Raw genomic sequence first — 25,163 nt, 5'->3', positions numbered from 1 at the left:
CCTTGAAATTCACTGGTGCCTTGGAATATTTTTAAAATAGAAGAAAATCTAATATTCCAAGGCTAAAAGGGACTTGCTAGTTTCTCAATGACTTAAAGTTCATAAATCAAGATACAAGGTACACACTTACACTGGCACTTCATTGCTTTGCCCATAGTCCAAGGTGATTAGAATTTGACCACATTCTCAAGGAGTTAATATGGTTCTGTTGCTGAATATGGCTTATAATCATTTTACCATCTTAAAACATACATTTTCTTCAAAAACCAAGTGCATTTGAGTAGTGTTTTTAGGCTTCTTTTGATGCATTTTGACTGAATTATTCCTTAATTAACCTCCTAAGACTTTGCTTTTGAAAGTCTGTATGGTAGGCATAATGGGAAAACAAAAAGCAGGATTGATGTGTACTACTTTGGCAACACCAAAGCAAGTAGTAAAAGAAAAGAAATGATGATATCAGCTCCTAGTATCTGAAATAGACTAGTTATTTCCCTTTTCTTCATCTTTGTTTTATTTTCATCAGCATCTACAAGCTGTTTGCAATTGCTGCAAAACACATTCAGAAGTAGTGTCAAAGAAATCTTTTCAATAGGAAGAAAACTTGCTTAAACTAAGTGTCAGTTTGTTTCACTTTTTTGGAAGCCTTCATTCCCACTTGGCTCTTAAGAAATCCTTGTCCACCATTCAGAAAATTTAATAGGTATTTAATTTAATGGATGTCATGTTGTCCTCCAATAACCGCACGCCTTCATTTTTGTTGCTAACCTTACCAATAAAACTACCTGAGCACCTCAGCTAAACATTCATTTAGCACATCACAAATCCAGCAGACCTTGACTACCTTCACAGAAAGGCAAATAAATATGTTAAAGGACCATCCTAATGTTCTCGTTTTGAAAGTCAAGAAACATTTCGTTGAATAGCTAACTAATTTATCACACTGAAAGGGCATCTGCCCTCCAGAACCCCAAACTAACTTGGTCCTGCTTGCCCTCCAATGAGGAAAATGGAGGCCTGCACAAGGGTAGCCCAGTTATCAGAAATTAGCTTATAATATTGCACCAGGTAAATGTCAAGAACAAAGTCTATCCTAACTCTTCCTACAATTCTGAATCCATCAGTGAAAAATTCAACTTCTTCCTGAGGGCAAGGTCCAGGGTTTAAGGTCCTCAGTGGTAGAAGCAGCTCAGCTTTGTGAGTGAACCCACTACAGCAGTAGGCAACACTGGGGACGGCAAGGCTGGAGCCTATATCTCAGTCAGGGTCTTGTCATGAGACAGAAACCACACCAGGAATTTCAATGCATAAAACTTAATATAAAAAACCTATTAAGAAGGTAAAAATTGGGGGGCACCTGTGTGGCTCAGTTGGTTAAGCATCTGCCTTTGGCTCAGGTCATGATCCCAGGATCCTGGGATCAAGCCCCATGTTGGGCTCCCTGCTCAGCACAGAGTCTGCTTCTCCTTCGCCCTCTGCCCCTCTCCCCCACTTGTGCTCTCTCTCAAATAAATAAATAAAATCTTTAAAAAAAAAAGGTAAAAATTGTTAACTACTAATAAGGGTTAAAGAAGTCTACAGAGTTTTAAAAGCAACAGCATCAGGAAGTAGCTACCATCCTGTGGAAACACTGTTAAGTGATGCCAGTGGGTAATACCACCGAATAATCTCTTCCTGAGTGTAGGTGAAACCTGTGACGTGCTTCTAAATATTATACGCAAAGCATGACGGGATATTACTCTTGATTAAGTTACAACATATAAGATTTCATTTTAGCAGACATGACTCTGGCCCCTTCCTCTCCCTTACATACTGCCCTTGAGAATTCAGCATTTCACAGTTGCAAAGTAAGAAAATAGAGTACCTGTAAATATGACCAGTGTCTCATAATAGCATGTTGTCAGTTTCCTCTCTCCTACCATTTACTTCGTGACTATTTTTTTGCACCCAGATTTTTTTTCAATATGCCAAATTCCACTATAATGCAGTTTTAAAAAGCGGCATTGGTATTATTAGCATTTTATTTCTCTCATGTAACATTTTCATTGCTATTCCAACATCATTTCAAGTATTCATTAAAATATAACCAAAGCCTCTGACCTTAAAATTAACCAACAAAAAGAAACATTAGCAAATTCATAGCTCTTTGCAAATGTTCTGGCTTGTTCAGCTCATATTACCATGTCAAGAAGCCTACAGCATTTTCAAACTTTTTCCCCCTTGGGGTTCAAGTCAGTAACTACTTACAGAGACTAATATTTTTAAGCAATTATGATAAGGTGAAAGAGTTCCCATAACTCAGTTTAGAATATAGAGCTTAGATAGATTAGTGTTCCCTTTCTAATTTGTCAGAGACACCCAGCTTTTACTGGACTTACACATGCAAAAATGTGTTCACACATGGATACAGCCACACTCACTGCTATGCTGATGCTTCTAAGTCCATTATGGTCTAATACTTAACTATTCAAGTACTGAACTCACAAATGCACATTAGAGAAGACAGAAACCCAAGGCACAGCAAAATTTGAAAAACTCATGTATGATTCATGTATGTATTAGTACTCATAATTATGAAGTACACGTGTATGCTGACCCTGTTGACTCATGATGCAGTCAGCATTTCTTTCAGTTCTCAGCTCTGCTATTCTATGTATGCTAGTTTCATTCTCTTGCAGACCAGCTTTCTCCATTTGGGGGTAGTAAAGTTAATAGGGAGAGCCAGAAAAGTGAAATGTGGAAGTATGGCTACAAAGAGCTTTGAACCTATACTGGGCTCTCAGTAACTCCAAAGTGAACGAAATGTCTCATCTGGCAGCTATAGAAAACATAGATTGGTCCAGTTTAGATTTAACATGTCCAGCCTTGGACAAATTGCTGTGTCCACGACAATGAAACAGTATGGTGGGCCAAGTGTTAAGTATATTCCCATCCCCAACCAGGGCAATGGAGCACTGAATTGGCCTCCCTTCCTGAACCAGCAGGGAAAGGAAGAAATGAGATAATTTGCTAGAAAAAGGGATGAAGGGGTGCCATCCAATGGAACTAACACTCACTGTAAGTGCCTTCAGTACTCACTGGTTGTAGTAAAACCAGTTAATCCCGTCAGCTATCATGAAATAGCCCTCTTCAAATTGTTTAGTTGGAAGGAATCATAGCATTTCATGAAATTAAAAGCTTGGTTCCGCAGCATTCTGGTGGGTCTGTTTATTTGTATGATGCTTAACAAAGAGCCAACTTAACAAAGGCTGAGTAGGTCCCAAGAGACAAAGATACAGGAGTCTCAATAGATTCAACTACAAAACTGTAAATCTGTCCACCAAGCATACCCACCTTCTGCCACTTCACTTACTATCCTCCTTGTCCAGTGATTTCTCTATAAGAAAGCAGCTTTGTTATAATCAGGACTCTCTCCATTGTAAGTGATAGGAAATCAAGTCAGATCAACCTAAGTAAAAAATGTAAAGTTTGGAGATATATATAGATTCAGGCACTCAAATGACATTTTAACTCCTTGTTCTCTCTCATCATGGTTGGCTCTGCCTTGGCTTCACATTCAGACCAGCTTTCTCCTCATGCTGGGCAAAACGGACACTGTAAGCTCCCAGTTTATAAGGCCTTAGAGCTTGCAATCCTTAAAGAAAAGGGAGCAAATGTCTCAAGAGCAAAAAAAGTCTTACTGAGAATTCTAATTTTCCCAGATTGAGTCACATACTCTTATCATGAACCAATCATACAGACCAACACAAGTTTGGACATTTTCAGCTTGGGCCCACATCAGTCCCCATGGAGTAGTTTCCTCATAGGTAAGGGGGTTTCTGTTAGTGGGAAGAAAGGATGCAATGGGCTACCACAGTCCAGTACCAAAGAAGATCAAGTTGCACTGCATTTTGTAAGTGAAGTGTTCTTTGGAACTTTACAGGTACTATTCCTACAAGCATATTTTCTCAAGACCAATTTAAATTAGATATTTTAAAACAGCTATCCCGACATAGATTCCATTTTAGAATAAGTGAACCCTAGAATAAAGCAGGCATTATGTTTCATAAGCAATTTGGTAATAATTTAAAAACTGAAATTACCATTTTTAGGCCATGTTCAGATGTGTCTGTTACATAAACGGAGAGATTTAAAAAGCTACATGCAAAAATAATGTAACACTAAACTAAATACTAGAGCTGTGATGTTCCTTTATGGTATCTGCTCCAGGAGTTGCTTTTTAGCATCTGTCTGAATAACAAGGACTAGAAGAGAATTCAAATCTTCCACAAGCAGGGACAACCTAATGGCTATTAGACAAAATCAAATATATTCACGATGGTACTGTATCTGAGTGGCTATTCGATAACTGTTGCTTAATTTTCATATTGATGAAAATATGAAATATGAAATAAAGCACGGACACAGTGCTTTTCCCAATGCATATCATTTAAGAATGCATCATCGGACACAAAGCAGTATTTTTAGTGTCTCAAGATCTCGGACTTATTTTAGATACTATCTTTATTTTTCTGCCTATGATATATAATGGAATAAAATACACTATGACAGATAATTTTACATACATCTAGTGATATAAATAATGACTGAAAATGTTCATAATATACAAAGAGGAAGGCTTACACCAAATCTATGCAAAATAGGACTTAGTTCTGATAACGAAGACTTGGAATATTAGTAGTTTAATACAGAAGTTTATTGCTCTGTCCAGTAATAAACGTAAGAGTAGACAGAACAAGATTTATGTGGTGGTGACATGATAGCATGGATTCAAGCTTTTGGGTTTTGCTGTACTGCATACAATTTCTATTCTCAAGTTCAGAACCGAAATGGCTAGACCTATAGCTATCACATTCATCTTAACCAGATGAACAGAGGAAAACACATAAAAAGGTATTCCCCTGTGTTTTAAAGGGCCTTGTTAGTATGGTTCCACTCATATGTGGAATATATGAAACAGTGCAGAGGATCATAAGGGAAGGGAGGGAAAACTGAATGGGAAGAAATCAGAGAGGGAGACAAACCATAAGAGACTCTTAACTCTGAGAAACTAACTGAAGGTTACTGGAGGGGAAGTGGGTGGGGGGATAGCGTAACATGGGGATGGGGTACAAGGGTGATAGGCATTAAAGAGGGCGCGTGATGTGATGCACTGGGTATTAAACGCAACTGATGAATTATTGAACACTACATCTGAAACTAATGAAGTACTATATGTTGGCTAATTGAATTTAAATAAAAATAAATAAATAAATAAGACTTGTTAGAAGACACAGCCACAGCCACAAACACACTTAGATCTGCTTAAATCTCATCTGCCAACTTGAAACCCCATGACCATGCCTAACTACAAGGAAGAATGGTGAATATTATCTTTTGGATGAGTGGCAAGGTGACCACCCCAACCTGAACATTTCAGTAAAGAATAGATACTGAAAGCAACTATAATCTCTACCACAATCTATATACCATTTATTTTAGGGACACAGCAATTAAGCATTAAGCATATTTTAAATATGTATGCTAGAATTCTGAGAATGAGAAGAACCCATAAAAGAAATTATTGCCTCTTTTTTTCCTACAATTGAAATTTGTTAATTCACATTTTCCCATTATATTCCAAATAGTAACACTGAGGTCAACAAGCTCATTTGAAATTATTAAATAAACACCAAAATATCATACAAAAAAATTAAAGTTACTTTTTCAAGGGCAATTTGCTCTTTATTTTGACAAATATAATCTAATGGTAGCTTTTTCTAATACAACTTCACCACACAGTTGTGAAATATTAGCAAGCAGCACAATAAAATGGCGCTAAGTTCTTCAAATCTATAAGGAGAAAATCACATTTAATTAAACTATTTGAAATAACCGCAAGGTTTGTTCATTTGTGTGACCTTTCTAAGTATAAATTTCCTTACTAGCAATTTTGTTAGCTATAGGCTTCCAAAGAAATGCAAGACTGTACCAGAATTCTTTTCCCCAAAGGCTTAACTAGAATTTCTAAGCCAATAAAGAATGGCATCATTACAGATATGACAGACCTGACTCTCATCAGTGACGCACACAAATTTGTGCCTTCCTCAACCACCGCTCATCCCAATGACCAGCCAGAGTTGTGGGCAGGGGCTTAAATATAGCTAAATATTTTTGTGACTTTCTTCATTAAAACTATGCTCTAATCTCCCAGGTGAGGGTTGGGAGCCAGAGTTCCTTCCACAAAATTTTAGGAGTAATTAAATAATCCAAGACAATGTTTTACCCACATTTATGATCTTGACAATATTATTTAAAACACAGCAACAATTAGCAAAAATTAAGTTTTTGAATGACAATACTCGAGAATTTATAAAACAATACTGTGGTATAATAGGATGTAACACAACCATAAAAATCATGTTTTCAATGACTCTGCTGGCACGAGGAAATTCTTACATAGTTTTAGAATCTTTATTCTTTTTCTGCTTATGAAAAGTTATATATAGAAAATTTGGAAGGTAAAAAAATAAAATAAGCATCACCTTCAATTCCTATACTTAGAAAGTACCATGGTAGAGACAGGAGAGCCAGCTAGAACGTTGTCTCTCTCAGGTAACATTTCTGAAAGTAGGCAGAGCAAGTTTTGTATGGCAGTATCAGTGCTTTTAGGAAACCCTGCTCTTATGCTGCTCCACTGTGTGCAATTTCAATTCTGAAAGCCAAGATCACACAGATTACATGATTACCAAGATCATACAGATACATACACATGTACACACTGATCATATGGTGTATATATTGAAATTACATTTTGTTTCATTAATATGTAAGGTTTATATTTATATTAAGAAATTAATAAATCATATTACTCTGTTTATACTAATATTTTCCTAGAGTATTAACTATTTTTTAAACAAATTTCTATAATTTCACAGTGGTCTCTTGGATGAATAAAATAATTGATGAGCTAATACCTGACTAGTGTTATTTTAGCTTTGTTTTTCATTTATTTATGTAATGCTGTGAACAACTCAAATATTTATGAGTACCATTATTTTAGAGTAATTCCTATATACAAATATGAATATACTAAAGTTCCTGACAAAATTTGCTTCCAAAGAAAGTGTGCCAATTTATATTTCCAAGAGAAATAGGTCCTTACTTGATATAATATCAATCAAAAAAGGAGAGTATACAATTGTATATATATATATAGAATGAAACTAATATAAACACATGTTTTTATGTACATATTTTATTCATATTCCTATACATCATGAGAAAGGAAAAAGACTAGAAGGAAATACATGAAAATGTTAAGAGTGGTTAGCTTTAAATGGTGAAATTGTAGGTAATATTTCCTATTTGTGTCTTTTTATTTTTTTAAATTCTCTAAATTGGTAATTTTATAAGATGAAAGTGTTAGTTTAAAAAACTACTGCAAATTGACATTAGATACAATATTTCATTTTTGATAACTTCTATTACATTTTTCAGTTTCTATTTACTTAATGATGCCTTAATTTATGTAAAATCTGTACATAGAACTTAGAAAGCCTATTGATAATTCATAATATCTCTACAGCACTGAGATGGCTAAGTCAATATTGGAAAGTGAGTTGAGTATATTTTATGAATATACTTTGAAAACTTTGCAGAAATGATGCAAATACTGAAACAAAATCACTGCCTTTATAGTGTCTTTTCTGTGTTATGACTTTTAAGGAATATCTTGTAATTATAGTTATGTAGTGAGGTCCCTGACATACACAAGAAAAATTTAGGAATAGAAAAACATACGAATTCAGCCTAGAGAAGGGCAATTAGGAAGAACTTGAAAAAAAGGAATATTAAAAAATGTAATTGCTCTTTGCATTTATCACCAGTGACATTGTCATTGTCATCATTAATCTGTCTCTGTACATTACAAGCACTTTGTTACAGTTAATGATCCATTTCTCATTCCACTCCACTCTGCCTCTATGTCTTCCTTATTAAGCGAGTACTAAGTGAACTCTTTATGAAACTGAATTCCATATCATAAATATCTGTATTTTCTCCTGCATTTTCCTAATTATCTGTACCTATAAAACTAATTTCTATTTAATAAATTAGGTATAAAGCATTCCTGTCTACCACTTCTTTGACTAACCATGTAATTACTTTTTCTTTCAAGTAGTAAATTACAATTCATCTTTCTTCACTCTCTTGTGTTTGCTTGTTCTTGATTACTAAGAACATAGACATTATCTTATCACCATGGGTTATTCTTTCTCTCTTTATTACCTATGATGAGTTATATCCACTCTGATGAATACGAACAGCTTCAAGTGGATGGCTAGAAAATATGTTTTGTTGTTGTTTAGTGCTGGATTCTCCTAGAAGGTTCTAAGGGATAATTAACAAAGATTGGATTTTTTTTTTTTTTGGCAAGCTCACAGTTCTAGCAAGGTAGATAATTACAATAAAATGCACATATTTAAAGTGTACAATCTAACTTGTGACATAAAAATATACCAATGACGTAACAATCAAAATAATGAGGTTATCCATCATTCTTAAAAGTCCCTCATCCCCCTTGCCACCCACCCCTTTTTCTCCAGGCTGACAGTCCTTCTTCCATTATGGATAAGCATGCATTTTCTGGAACTTGGCATAAATGGAAACATACAGTATCCTTTTTCTGTCTGACTTCTTTCAGAATTATTATTTGAGATCCATACATATTGTAGTATCTATCAATGGTAATTTCCTTTTAATTACTAAGTAGTATTCAACTGTATGGACATACTAAAATGTGTTTATCCATTTACTGGCTACTGGACACATGAGGTATTTACAGTTATGAATTACAAATAAATTTGCTATTAAATTCATGTACAAGTCTTTAAATGGACATATACTTCCATTTCTCTTGGATAAATGCCTAGCATTTGCATTGGCTGGATCATATAATAGGTGTACATTTAACCTAGATATGACACTAAAAGCACGATCCATAAAATGACCAAGATAATGAAGTCAACTTCATCAAAACTTAAAATTTCTTGTCTTCAAAAAAGCTAGTTAAGAAAACTTAAAGAGAAGCCACAGATGGGGAAATTATTTTCAAATCATCTTTCTCATGAAAGACTTGTTATCAGAAATACATGAACACTTAAAATCAAATTTTTTAAAAACATTTTTTAAACGCACCAAAGTTTTGAACAGATACTTCAAAGAAGAGATATGAATGGCAAAGACCACATGAATAGATGCTCAACATCACTGGTCATTAGGGAAATGTACAGTGAAACACAAAAATGATACCACTACTCTCTATTAGGATGATTAAAATTTAAAAATACCAAGGTTGGTGATACCAAGTGCTGGTAAGACTGTGTAGCAACTAGAATTCTCACAATGCTGGTGGGAATATAAATCTGTCAGTATATATAGGTTTTTACTTTCAAAATACACTTGAACTAATCAGATATGAAAACTGACTAAAACTTTTTAAAGAGGATACCTGTATTTCTACAAACAAAAATTTTAAGCATGATCATAGTTTTATGAGGTAAATTCATCCTGGAAGTCTAACCTATCTCTTCTTCTCACTTTTAGACTTAAACTAGGCATAGGGGTTTTTTGGCCGGGAGGGGGGGTGGGGTGAGAGATTGTGTGTGTGTGTGTGTGTGTGTGTGTGTGTGTGTGTGTGTGTGTGTGTCAGTGTGTGTGTTTATTAAATTCCTACCCCTGTCAGGTACTACGCTTTAGCTCAAATGGCTACTTCTTTGTCTCTACTCCTAAAACTTAGTAAAAGTCAAAGTTCATAATAAAGTAAAAAACCTAAACAAGCCAAGCAAATTTCTAAATGTAGTCAATAAATCTTAATCAAGAAATACTTTTCACGTATTGTCTACTCCTTAATATTAAGTACTCAACATAGTTTCCCTATTCTTAAATCTGACAACATTATTCTATGTGGAATGAACTATAAAATTACAATTCTGGTTCTAGCTTCAAACCAAACCAAGTCACTTTAAATTTGTCTCTTTTTTTTTAAGCATCAACTAAGTGACAGGTCCTGTGATAGTCTCTTGATACATAGATGAATAAGATGGTACTTCTGCCCTTGAGCAGCTCAAAGTCAGGAGGTTTATGATTTTGTCTTGGCTTGTGATGATTTACCCAAGGAGATCCTTTCATTAGGAAGCTTTATGTCTCCTAAAGCTTGATTGTGTGGCAACAAAGCTGCCAAGTTCCTGTCGCCAATTATCTATTACCTATTACCAGAATGCTTAAAGGGGTGCACAAATATTCTTTCTCCCAAAGAGAGAAAATAGCCTCTCACATAGCCTCTCAGACCAACCTCTTATCTCTCCTACATGTAGTTCCTTTATGATTTCTCTGAAATAGAAACTTCAGGATAACTCAATTTGAATTTTTCAATTTTTCTACCTTTTTTTCCCTGCCAATACAAGATAGATCCAGACTTGCTAACCTCCCCAGTGACCTTCAAGTTGACAAATTAGTCCTTCCACTTTTTGACTGCTTCAAAGCATTTCCTAGACCTGACCACATTTTCCTTCTTAAAACTTTGGCTTCCACGACAGAACCCTATCCTTGTTCTCCCACTAATTCTATTTCTTTCTCCTCTCTTTCACCAGGTTCTAACTTCCTGTTCTAACATGCCAGATTTTCCCAGATTTATATCCTTGTCTTTCTTTTCTCATACACTCTTCCTGGACAATTTCATCCATATTCATGTTTGTAACTATAGCCTTTTAAGTTAATGATTTCTGAATTTATGTCCTCTAGCTCCTATTTATAGAATGCCTACTATGTGCCCATCACGCTAGGGACTTTGCATAAATTATCTCATTTAATTCTCAACACACCAGCTTATTCTACAATCCATATGGCCAGGAAATAAGCTCACGGCAATACATTTCAGTACCCAACAAAACCTGTTTTCACTTAAACTGAGGCTTTAAAAAAATCTTAAATTCCATTCTTCAAAAGTCACTTTAACAATTATTATCTTTAAAAGGGGTTCGGGCAAAATGAAATCACTTAGGAACACCCAAGTACTCACTCTTAATATACAATGCATAAAAACTCCTTTCCCCTAAAGAGAATCTAAGTAGTCAAATTCCTCTTTTATTTTCCTTTTGACTGATGGAAAGGACATAAAACTGGAAGCAGATGGAGGTACTGGACCCACAGGACTATTGTAAATTCCAAAAAGGATATCAAGTATGTAGCTTTTTCCTATTTTCTTCAGAAAATTCCATTTTTATGGATCAGTTTGTGAGACCACTATTACTCAGAATAGATTCTGAAAAATAGTAATGTCAGTACTTTGAAAATGTATCACCTAACTTCTGTTTTACAGCATACTATCATCCCTCCTGAAATCATTTCACCACAGAGGTCCTACATATTTTCAATATGATCTCTCTCAGTTCTCATTACCCATACAAGAGTTCAGTTTCTCACCACCTCTCATCTGAACAATTGCTATGACCTCCAGGCTCACTCTATTGCAGTCTCTCCTCCCAATTTTGTCAATAACATTTTTCTATAATGCACATTTGACCACTTTCCACTAAATTGATTCATCCCCCTAACCAACCCCAACCATGCCATATTTCTGGTCACTGGTCAAGTTTCAGCGCATAACTCTTTCAATCAATAGCTTCGGTCTTTGATGGGTGTTTAAAAAATTCCTAAATAATAGTGGCCATGAACTACATTTTCCAGTATTTTTCAATTTATTTTTGCACTTAAAATGTTATAAAGTATATAAAGAAATGAAATCAAAGTGTACACATCTATAAATTAATGACATATCACTTAAGAGTTTATCTCCAGCAGGGACTACGGGGGCACTGCCACCTTGGGTCTCCAAAACTCAACTTGTTTGCTGTCTGACAGAGGATCTTACATGAATAAACTCATAATCAGCTCAGAGACAAAAACAACAACTCATATGCCAATTTCCTAAATTATAGGAAGAAATCATATTCTCAAGAAATAAAGCAGTTAACTCGCTTTATCCATGTAATATGTAAAATTCAAAACTGTATTCACAAAATTACTTGCTTAGTACATGCAAAGGAAATTCACATGAAACAGTGCATATGCCAATAAAAATCTAAAATATTTAACATTACTGAAAATGAACGTACACTGGTAAATAATTCCCAACTCAATATACAAGCCCACGTAAGACCCTATTACCCACCCCTGGAGGGATATTAGATGAAAAGATAATCCTTTTTAAAGTTTTTATTTGAATTCCAATATAGTTAACATACAGTGTTGTATTCACTTCAGGTGTACAATATAGTGATTCAACAATACCATATATCACCCTGTACTCATCACCTATTTCAGCCTTCCCTCCCAACCCTCTCCCCTCTGGTAACCATCAGTTTGTTTCCTATAGTTAAGACTGTTTGAAAAGATCATCCTTAACAAAATATTAGCAAAAGAATTTGTCAATGCATAAAAAGGATAATACATAGTGACCATGTAGGATTTACCCCGGAAATGCAAGTTTGACTAATATTTGAAAATTAATGTAAGTTACCATATTAACAAAAAACAAAATTACATGATCCTCTCAGTAAATACAGAAAAAGCATTTAACAAAATTCGAAACCTATGCTTCTGTGATTAAAAAATAAAAACTAAGCAAACTACAGATTGTAACAAATTGCCTCTGACAAAAACATTTACAAAAAAAAAAAAACAACTCCTGCTGACATTATACTTAGTGATATATTTAGCATGAGCACTTTCTCCGAAAAATAGGCACAACGTGAAGATGTCCACTATCTCCACTTCTATTTAACATTTTATTGAGGTCTTAGTTAATGCAATAAGATAAGGAAAGTGATTAATTGGCATGCAGGTTTAAAAGGAATAACACCGTCTTTATTTGCAGACATTATTTTTGTGTTTATCCAAAGCCCTAATGAATCAACCAAAAAAAGCCACTAAATCTAATAAATGAATATATCAGGGACTCAGAATATAAGATCAATACAAAAAAAAAATCAACTGTATTTCTATATAAAAACAATAACCAAAAAAATAATTTTTAAATGATACATTTTAATAGAATAGATCAATAAACAATCTAAGCCAAAAACATACAAGATTTCCACAGTGAACACTATGAAATATTGCTGAGAAAACCTGAACCAGATCCAAAAGATGAAATTCACCATACTAGTGGATAGGAAGACAATATTGTAAATAAATTAATTCTTCTAAGTTGATCTATAGTTTCAATACTATACCAATCAAAATCCCAAAAATCGGGGCACCAGGGTGGCCTAGTCAGTTCAGTGTCTGCCTTCTGCTCAGGTCAAGATCCCAGGGCCCTGGGACTGAGCCTGCATCAGGCTCCCTGATCAGTGGGGAGTCTACTTGTCGCTCTCCCTCTGCCCCTTTCCCTTGTGCTCTCTTTCTTGCTCTGCTCTAATAAATAAAAGCTTTAAAAACAAAACAAAATCCCAGAAATCTTCCTTGCAAATATTGAAAGCTAATGTTTACATGTATAAAAAATGTAGAACTAAAACAACCAAAACAAATTTGTTTAAAATTTACAAAATTGGGTGATTTACACTACCTGATTACAACACTAATTATGAAATTATAGTAATGAAGATAGTGTTCTGTTAGCATAAAGCCAGACAAATGAATCAATTAGAGAGTAGTCTAGAAATAAACCCACATTATTTTCACAAATTCACAGAGAAATCAAATGGGCATTGGAGAATGTTTCCATTAAATTATTCATTATTAACTGAATATTCATGTGGAAAAATTGAAGTTTGATCAATACCTCAAGCCATACACAAAAATTAAGTCAAGAGGATTTCACCTAAACTTAAAAGCTGTAACTATAAATCTCTTAAGAGAAAACATAGAACAACATAGAAAAAAATCTTAGCAATCTGTGGTCAAGCATAGTTTACTCAGAAGGCAAAAATCAGTCACCATTAAAGAAAACAACTGAAAAAACAGATTTCAATGTCAAGGAATTTCTGCTTACCTAAATATACCATAAGACAATGAACAGTCAAAACATAATTGCAGAGTACGTGTGTGTGTGTGTGTGTGTGTGTGTGTGTGTGTGTGTGTGTGTAGAGAGAGAGAGAGAAAGGGAGAGACTGAGAAGAGAAAGAAAAAAAAGGAAGAGAGAGAAAGCAAAGTAGTGGGAAGGAAAACATGGAGATATATTGAAGGACTGACATTGAGAAGACAAAAAAAGAAAATGTCACAAGCAATACTTCCCTCCAAAAGATCTGTACCAATACTTCACAAAAGGGAACATCTAATAGCCAGTCTCAAAATTTAGTCATCAAGGAAAGATAAATTAAAATCACAATGAAATATCAACATATATCCACTAAAATGGCTAAAATTAGGAAGATTAAAACCAAACACTAAACACAAAGTGGAGCAACTGGACCTCTCATATCTTCATGGTACAAATGCAAAATAATATGCGTAGTTTTTGGTAGTTTCTTGTAAAGTTAAAGATTTATGTATTTTATGATCCAGCAATTCTAGTCCTGGGTATTTACCCAAAAGAAATGTATATCCAAGGAGACTTGTCCCATATGTCTATAGCTTCTTTTTTTTTTTAAGATTTTATTTATTTATGTATTTATTTATTTGAGAGAGAGAGAGCAAGCGAGCAAGCACGAGTCGGCGGCAGAGGGAGAGGGAGAAGCAGACTTCCCGCTGAGCTGATGCAGGGCTCCATTCCAGGACCCTGAGATCATGCCTGAGCTGAAGGCAGACGCTTAACCATCTAAGCCACTCAGGCACCCCTGTCTATAGCTTTTTAGCAAAACTTTTGAAACAAGTCAAACAACTGTCAACAGAATAAACTACCAAGATATTTGTATAAAACAAAATATTTTCTGCAATAAAAAACTGGCACATAAAACATGAATGATCTAAAAAATCATTAAGCCAAAGAAGCCAGACACAGAAGAGTACATATGGTATGATTCCATTTATATGAAGTTTACAGACTACATTAGTTTACTGAAAAACTAATGTATAGGATAGAAATCAGAATACTGGTTGTCTCTTAGAAGCAAAACATTGACTGGAAAAGGGCACAAGAGAACTTCCTAGAGTAAGAGCAACATTCTATATTCTGGTAGGAGTGAGCCAAATCTCATGGTATGGTACACTGAAAACCTGTACATTTTACTGAAGGTACTTGTTATCTTAATTTATAAAACTACATTGAGATACAATTTGAACTTATCAGTTTTGCAAAAGTCCACATTTTGACAACACATTCTGATGATCTGTCTGGAGAAATAGACACACATTTTGATGAGAATGCAAAATGATACAACTCCTAGGAGATACAGCAAACTGACATTATCTAGTAAAATTAGGATGTATTTGCTCTTTGATCCAGAATTTTTTCTTCTAGAATTTATACCAAAGATGAACAGGCAAGATATGAAAATACCTGCATCTAAGGCTACTTATTGAAGCATTATTTGTAATAACAGAAGAACAAAAATACCAAAATATCTATCAACAGAAGACTGGTTTAGTAAATTAAGTAATAACCAAGCAATGGAGCTCTCTGCAACTGTAAAAAAATGAAGATAGATATCTGTAGATACTGTTATGAAGCTATACTGTTAAGAGCAAAAGAACAAGTTAGAAAAAAAGTACATACTTCCGGAATGCTACCATTAATCTAAGAAGATGAAATTATAGATGGTTATATTGGCAGATCAGTAGGCCAATAGATAGGACAGGTAATTTACATAAAAGAACAATCGAAAGATAGAACTTTTTTTTTCTTAAAGATTACTTACAAAGGAAGATCGGGGAACAGAGTAGAAGAGATGGGTATAAAGTTAAGATTTCCCTGAATGTATTTTAGTCCATAAAATTTTATTTTGGACTACTGTAAAGAATACAAACAATCAAAAAAATTTTTTTTAATTCCTAAAGAGCAACGAGAAAAAAAAAATGAGTCTAACTGTAACCAGTTGGTGGTATAGTTGATATTATCAACTAACATCAGAACACAGTAATTTGACTAAACACTCCCAGTGAGATATAGCCTTAGGACAAAAAGAACTGCAAAAATATACAAATGGCATCTAAAAAATTATATTACTGGCGGTGATATTAGTATTTTCATGAAGCAGTTGTTATAATATATTTCAGAATAAAGTAAATGAGTAATTATGTTGGTATTATTGACAACTGGTATTTTTTAGTATAGACAGAAGAGATACAGATGGTTAGATTGCTGAGTTTAAGTTGAAATCCTGTTATACCACATTTGAATCAAAAGTATCAGTAAGAACTCATAATAAATTACTTAATAAAAAGAGAATTGGTACTAATTTTGTCTACCCTTAAGACCTAGCCAGGGGCCCTAGCAACCATATTGCAGTTTCTAAATAGTATGTTCTACCCAAGAGACATGGCTTCTTGGAAAATGACTGGAGCATTTAATTTATAAGATGATCCTGGAACAAGTTGTCATAATAAAACATTAGGAAAAAAGCCTCTGTCAACTTAAAGAAACAATCACTGGCCTGGAAGGAACAATTACATGTTATTATGCATAAATTTCTTATAATAATAAAAATTACTCTGGAGTCACCACTGGAGAATGCTAGTGAACTTAGAGAATCATTTTAAAAGATACTTCTAGTAAAGCATTATTTTGAAAAGTGGAATGCAAAGGGGAAAAAAGCATACATTTACCCTTCCTTTACTGTATAAACTGATCCTAAAGCCATGTCAATTAATTGATGAGGTAACACTTCTCTTTAGAGAAACATTCTAGCTAAATATTGAAGAATGACAGATTCAGAAATTACTATTTTGCTCTAATTAACTAATGGACATGGGCAAATATCATCAGTGATTGCTAACATCACACACATGCAAAAGAAAGAAAGAAAAGAAAAGAAAAGAAAAGAAAAGAAAGAAAGAAAGAAAGAAAGAAAATCACCAGATATTATATACCTCCTAATGGAAGCATATATCATCAGTGAAGTTTTTTTTAAAAGGAAAAAAAAAAAACACAAGAATCTGAATATGATCACGCTTCTAAAACTAGCAACAGGCATGGGGTAGGGGGTGGGGGGGTGGGGGACAGAGGAGCAGAGTAAAAAATAGACTACGAAAACTCTAAAGTCAAATGACCCAGTTTCTTCCACAAATAAATTGCATTAAGAAAAAAGAGATGGAGACAATTTATAAGACTAAAAGCCAAATCAACCAATTGCAATATATAGACCTTATCTGCATCCTAATTTGGACTATGAAATTTGAAAAGAAAGAAAAATGAGAGAAGTTAACATTTATAATCAATGGCAGAAAAGACTTACAGAATTGCAGTTATGTTAAAAATAGCCCCATCATTTTAGAAATATCCACTAACGGGGAGCCTGGGTGGCTCAGTTGGTTAAGTGTCTTCCTTGGGCTCAGGTCATGATCCCAGGGTTCTGGGATCCAGCCCACATTGGGCTCCCTGCTTAGCAGGGAGTCTGCTTCTCCCTCTCCTCCCTGCTCATATTCTCTCCAGCTCTCTCAGCCTCTTGTTATCAAATAAATAAAATCTTAAAAAAAAAAAAAAAAAGGAAATATCCCCTAAAATATTTATAGATGAACTTAAATGATGTCTGGGATGTTCTCCAAAATGATGTGAGCAGGACATTGTGAATATAGAAAAAAACAGATTGGACATGAGTTGATAATTAGTGAAACGAGGTAATGGGTACATGAGGACTCATTTTATTATTCTCACCCCTTTATTTCCTGAAAAACAGAGTTCTAGAATCTTTAATATTTTTTACTCATTCAATCTAAGTGTCTTCTCTTTGAAAAGCCAACCTAAAAAGACAGGAATCTGCAAGGAAGAGCTGGGCATTCCCCAAATTAAAAAAACATATACGAAAGGCTACAGCTCTGAACGAGCATGATGTCAAAGCTCACATCTGTCTGGTTGGAGGAGACATGAAAGGAACACAAGTTTGGTAAGGTAACAGGTTACCTCATGATGAGTCATTGTGCAAATACAATAGGATTTTCTTCTGTAGATGTGAGTACTATCCAATAGAAATAAAAGAGAAGCCAAATGTATAATTTTTAAGTTTTATAGTAACTGTATTAAACAGTAAAGTTTAATAGATTTTGTTCAATCAAACCCAAAATATTATCAAATATGTAATCAATAGGAGAAATGAGATACTGTTTTTGATACTAAATTTTCACAATTTAATGTGCATTTTATACTTACAGCACATTTTCAGTTTATACTATTTCAAATGCTCTATAGCTACATGGGACCTGGGGCATATTATACCTCATTTCTTAAATGAAAATTTCAGAATTTATCTGCTTTTTCATTCTCTCAGTCACCATATCTACCCCATGCTGACTTTAACTGTCATGATTCCCAATCCAGATCTAACCCTAACATATTTCCTCAAGTCTGAGACTATACATCCAATTGTCTATTGCACCTTGATATCTAACATTTATCTCACAACTCTATCCAAACTAAGTTCATTATCTGCCTCCTTCACCGCTGCATCTCACTATAATCACTGTGCCCTTGCTTCCTTTCCCTCTGTTCAGTCCCTCTTCCTCATTTAATTGGCTAAAAGATTCTGATAATTCTATTTCAAAACCTCTCAGATATTCTACAACTTTAGTGGTTCAAAGGTACCTCAAATCATGATTGACATGATTCTGATTCCTCATTTTCCCCTCTCTGCCATCATCTGGTCCCCATTCCAATACATCCATTATCCATTATCTCAGGGAAATGTGTACATGAAAATAAATATATATATATATATATAATGAAAACTAAACTTTTCTTCTTAAACATCTCCCTGTGGTCTACAGGGTAAAACTGAACAATATCCTGTCTCATGAAGTTCTCAATGCCCTTAAATTATAAAATTGATTCTTTAGTAAGTGAATTTTATTAAGAGGGAAGAAAAAAAAAAGAACTGCTATCTAGAATGGCAACTAAAGCATATATGTACTAGAGGAAATATGGTAAAAAAAAAAAAAGTTGATAGTATTGTTAATAAAAGCTGAAATGTAAGTGTAAATTGACCAGCTCCTTAAAATTAAACCATCTATTTCCCTGATAAGAGAATGTTTTAAGCAATAAGTCCTTCCATCCTCCATTATTATTCCCAGAAAATTGATTGATTAGAATCACACGATATAGTATATCAGCAAATAAAGAACCTATATCTGTCCCTGTGACAGAAGTGGCTCCTGATGCTGAATGCAATCGTTAGGTAAACAGACTTGAATGGGCAGCTCTGGGTGAATTACTGGGACAAGGAGAGGAAGGGCAGGATTTATGCCTAGCATGCACAGCTGGAAGTCGAGTAGGCACAAGGACTAATACATAACTGAAAACCGACTGCTTTATTCTGTTTCACTGAGACTGCCAACTGAGATACATTATTTGACACTGCTATGCAGAGCCAAATCATTCATCAAGCTGTTTAAAGCTCAGCATACCACCTGTCCATGGACCAGATTTATTTTAAAAAATAAAAGTTTCCTCAGTCCCATAACAAAAGTGAAGATACTTCCTTTAGAGAGAACAAAAGTTATGACATCCTTTGCCAACAAAATATGCCACAGTACCTGCAAGAATAGATGACAAAAAGAGAAATTAAAGCATGTCATTCAGCTTGTCTGGATGGTGGTACAAGACAACTACAAAGGGGTCATCTAATATATCACAAAGTGAGAAAGTGTATTTTTTTTTAGCAGTTTCAAATTTGAGAATACATTGTAAGATCTACAATTTCAGCATAAGACTTTATACCTTCATTATAAATCTCCAAATTCTTGTTTCATATGGTCATTAGATCACAATAGAAATAAAATAGAATTCATCTTCAAAATAGTTTGTACCTATATATCTAAAGCCTTTTCGTAGCAGCAGCAATACTAACTTTCAAACATTTTTATTCTTTTGAACTTTCTTAACCATTATGGAATTCTGGGGACAGGGTTATTTTTACTTCTAGTGACAGACTCCACCATCCAGCTGAATTCAGGGGGAAAAAATGTGAACAGTTCTGTGAAAGTCTGTCAAACAAGATTTAAAAAAAAATGGGGCTAATTTGGTTCACTCAAACCTGTTTTTCTTTTCTTGAAGTACCTCAATAAAAATCTTTCACAAAAGTCACTGAAAGCTGAAGTTCTTGTCATAGCTGACAACTGGTCAGGTAAGAGCATTACTGGGAATCCTCAGACCAACTTTGGGAGAAGGCTGGACTACATGCAGTCACTGAGGAAGAAAGCCTCGATTTTAGTATTAAGGATGGAAGAAAATTAAAGACATTCAGATTATATAAACCTAGAAGTTAACATAACATTTATTATGGAAGAGGAGCTAAAATAATTAAATCTAAATATATCAACCTGAATAAATATCAAAAACATAATGTTTAGGGGTGCCTGGGTGGCACAGCGGTTAAGCGTCTGACTTCGGCTCAGGGCATGATCCCGGCGTTACGGGATCGAGCCCCACATCAGGCTCCTCCGCTATGAGCCTGCTTCTTCCTCTCCCACTCCCCCTGCTTGTGTTCCCTCTCTCGCTGGCTATCTCTCTCTCTGTCAAATAAATAAAATCTTTAAAAAAAATTTTTTTCTGCTCATAAACAATTTCACATCCAATGAAGATTCCCCTTGACCACAATGGGAGGAGACAAAAACAAGGACAATCTGACATCATGCCTCAAGAGATAAAACCAAAGACTGAATGCAACCACAGAGAACATCAAGCATGCTCCTCTGCTTACCTAAGTGTGAACTACTATTTCTCTAGTAATAATTGTACCCATGCTTCTTTCTTTCAGTCTTCTCCTAGAGATTTTTTATGTAAAATATAATCAATACACAAATCAATAAAGCATTAAAATCAGTCACTGAATTGCCCCTTCTTCCTGACAATATCCAATTCTTCTTGCAATTTTCCTGAACTTTCCCTCCAAATCACCATTAATTGTTACCATGGTGTGTGGTCTCCCTTGCTTCAAGTTAACAAACTTAATTTTATTGGAGATAAAAAAGGTTTCTTCTTTTCGGGAGCAAATAATCTAGCAATACACAAACACAAACAGATACAGAGACAGACAGATACATACAAAGAGACAGAGAAAGCAAACACACAAAGCAGAATAAAGGACTATCTTTAGATCATGAAAAATTGTGCCAAAGTATGCATCATACACCTGTGTGCAGAAAAAAAGTTAACATAGCAGACCTGAGGCTGTCATCTTTGGAAAAGCCTGCTTCCAAGGCTGGCTCTTGACTTGTGTCAAGGAACTTAGATTTTCCAACGGTTCCTAATAAGATTGGTTTTGTTGTACTTTAGATACAAATGTGCCTAGACCATTTGTACACACTGTAATAGATACTGAACAACTGCTTTCCTTCTGGGATTCTAGAATTTTGGTATATTCTAGGACTCTATCAATCTCCAGTAAAAGTCTGTCCCTGAGTCTCAAATGGGCTTCCTTGGGAAGAAATATCTAACACAAATGGCAGTCCTTTTTGTTGCTAGAGAGAGGGTGTGATCTGTGTGACTCCTGATAGGAAAGAGAGAACGTAGGCAGTCAGCACAAGGATTCACCCATATGTACTGATTTCTCATACTGATCTGTTTGTATATTTTTAAGGTATCACTGTGATAAATCTTAATCATGAGTACAACAATACGCTGAGTCCTGTAAGTCCTTCTAGAGAATCAACAAATATGGGAATGGGCTTGGGGCCCAAAAAACAACTTAGATGATAATCTTGAGTAAAAAAGCAATGGTGATAAACAATCCAATCTACTACTCTCATAAATAGTAATGCAACTTTAAGTCTACCATAAAACAAAATCACAGACATTTTGAAGAGTATAAAGGGAATTACCAGTAAGCTAAAGTCTTCTTATCTTCTGTATCTTTCATTTGTTTATCTGAAGACAGGGAATTAAGTAATAATGACTACTGCGTAGTTTTTCTAACAATAGTCAAACATGAAAAAGCCAGTGACGTTCATTCTTTCCTATAAGTGGATGTAGCAAAACATGTTGAACAATAATCTATACTTTCTGTCAGTTTTTGGAAGCAAAGGAAAAAAAAATGAAGATGAGTGAAAAACTAAAATGTGTCATGAGATATAAGAAAACATATATTTCAAAGAAAATACTGACTAAAATACCCCTTTCTCTTTTCCAGGTACTATGTGCTTGGAAAAAGGTTTTTGTTTTTTGTTTTTTAATTCAGGAAGAGTCACAGATGAATGGTTAGGGGAAAAGAGAGAGTATATTAAAGAATGAATCATATCATCTGAGAAGTAATACAGGAAATCTAATAGACTTGGGGTAAAACTAAAAGGTGACATACATATACTTCCCAAACCCTGTACAGAAACCCTATTTTGGGGCCCCTGGGTGGCTCAGTCAGATGAGTGACTCTTGATTTCAGCTTAGGTCATGATCTCAGGGTCGTGGGATCCAGCCCCACTTCCAGCTCTACGCTCAGGAGGCAGTCTGCATGGGATTCTCTCCATCTCCCTCTGCCCCTCCCCCTGCTCATGCTCTACCTTCACTCTCTCTCTCTCTCAAATAAATCTTAAAAAAACAAAAACACTATTTCTACACTATTTAAAATACCTTCTTGAGTTTCTCGGCATACTGTTAGCAATTTCGCTAATTTTCATTTCTAACCAACATCCTCTGAACATTAAATGCTTTGTCTTTGTTTGAGGTTTTACCAAAACAAAACAAACAAAAAAAAAGCTTTATTTGAATTAAAAATTTTAAAACTCTCTTTTAAAGACAGTAGTAATTATAAAATAACCAACAGGATTGATGATTGATCTGTTTGGAAATACATTTGGATGCTGCACACTGGTTTATGGCAATAAGAAATGCATAAGCCGTTAGATTTTAGCAGTAAGGAAGTCCTATCACAGTCTCTCCTTACCAGAGAGAAGGATCTCTGCAGACCTGATACATTTCCTAAGTATCTTCCACAAGAATATTATGCAAGAAAACAAAGTTATACTAGTTTTGGTATTGTCTTCCTGGGCAGAGACATCATTCCACAGACTCCCATCTTGATAAATGGATATTTTCAGCAAAATATAACCATACTTTATGCAATGACTGGAAAATCAGTGGTTTCTACTCAGTTGTTCAGATAGAAAGCAGTTGTGCGTCTTATACAATTTAAGTATTAGATCTGCAAGATGAGATAATACAAGCCCGCTTCACCATGGTGATACAGTCATCAACACATTAAGTGATGATTACCTCTCAGACATTTTTATCTGTGAATTGATATCTGCTTCTTCAGAGACTACTCTTGAATATTTAATATCAAATATTATAGCCAATAAGACACAAAAGTTCTTTTCTTCTACAAGAATGACAACTCATTTAAACTTGAGGCAAGAATTATGATTGAACAGCATGTCGACATTTTTCTCAGAACCAGAATAAATTCGTAGTAATAGTTTCAGTATTACAGCTCTTCTTTTGTTATTCTTCTGTAATCATGATGAATTTCTAGTTTCAATCATCAGCTTTAAAAGAAACAATTCTTTAGATACCACTTAATGTAACACAGACCCAGATTCAATAAATACAAATTGGAATAAAAACCCATAAATATTAGTGCTTATAAGTGTGAGGAAATGGGATAATACCTTTCTTAGGAGAGTCTTAAAAGCAGCTCAAATGACTCATACTGACACTCCTAATTTGTCAAACCCCACAGAATATAGTAGTATCCTAATTCTTCTTGCATGCTAGTATTATAATAAAATGGTCTAAACAGAAATGTAAAATTAAATTGTAAAGATGTAAAGTTTATCACCACTATTATTTATTTGGTTGCCAGTCTTATATGTCTATGTAGTGACTAATATGGTAATAAAGCAAACAGAACAATGTGGCTGAAGGTGAGGTCACTGCTCTTACTCCACTCTACCATAAAAATGATTCAATGTACATGGTGGTTTAACATCAAAGAGTTTTTGGAGCAAGGCAAGTCATAAGTTTATTAACAAATTATAGCTATCAAGTTCTCAGAGAAAAGCCATATGATAAATGGATTCGTTGTGACAAAATTTTACCTTTTAGAGTTTTAGTTTGAAAATTTCAACTGACATGGTTAATAATGTTATATATTATAACCCTCAAAGTAATTCACTCTTTAGTCTCAACTTGTATAACTAGATCTTTTAATATCAAAATGGTCTGTCCTTATTCTTAAGCTCTCAGCATTATCAGGATCCTTCTTGACCATAACATATGGTCTCTCTTTCGTTGACAGCTGTCAGGCAAAAACACACATCCATCAATGGACATTTATTTCAGTAAGAGAATTAGGCATTATAATAACACTTTATTAAATTTTTAAGTTACAATTGGCTACTTCCTGAGAAAACCTTTCTTCAGTAAAATAGAAGAACCAGCTTAGTTCCCAAAATAGCTTTAAATATATGTACATATAAAAAACATGTAATTTCTTTTATTATTTGTTAGTTTATGAGGAAACCCAGACACTCATTTCATGAATTTATTAATAGTATTGTGCTATGTGCTATAAAAAAGATTAAGATAAATAAAATATACTAAGTGACCTAGAGGAACTTTTAATCTAAGGAATAAAATTGGTTCACCAATAGCAATACAATGTAAAATAAAAATACAGAAAAGGCTTTTTTGCTTGTGTTCAGGAAAAATACTAGGATGAAGTAATAAAACAGAACTTCCAAATGTACTAAGGGTGTCATCAGGTAGCAGCAGCATCAGGCAAATGGAACAATGTGCAAACAATGTGAGAAAATATAGATCAACCTTAGGGAATAATTATTAACACTATTTGACTTTAGTACAGGGTTTGAGGGAAAGATCACTAGGAGATGAACTTGGAAAAATAACCCTTGTTTTCCAGAAGAAAAGATTTGGACATGTTATTGTAGGTAATGGGTATTCATTAGGAGTAAGACATAATTTGGATATTTAGGGATACACAGAGTCAGAGGTAATAGTGGGATTTCCAGAGAAATATGCTCTGTGATATGGAAAAGTCACCCAGAACAACAAATAGGCTGAACTGAGGATAAAGATAACTATT

General features: G+C 34.5%; 1 long non-coding RNA gene across 1 annotated transcript in view; it reads right to left on the bottom strand.

Moving 5' to 3' along the window:
* LOC148110773 (uncharacterized) overlaps positions 1 to 25,163 on the bottom strand; it is a 522,247-nt gene that overhangs the window by 201,946 nt on the left and 295,138 nt on the right. The window lies entirely within an intron of this gene.

This window comes from Ursus americanus, chromosome 1 (assembly GCF_024610735.1).
Source record: "Ursus americanus isolate L20-20 chromosome 1, mUrsAme1.1.p, whole genome shotgun sequence".
Taxonomy (NCBI): Eukaryota; Metazoa; Chordata; class Mammalia; order Carnivora; family Ursidae; genus Ursus; species Ursus americanus.
This window is presented reverse-complemented; position numbering and strand designations above follow the sequence as displayed.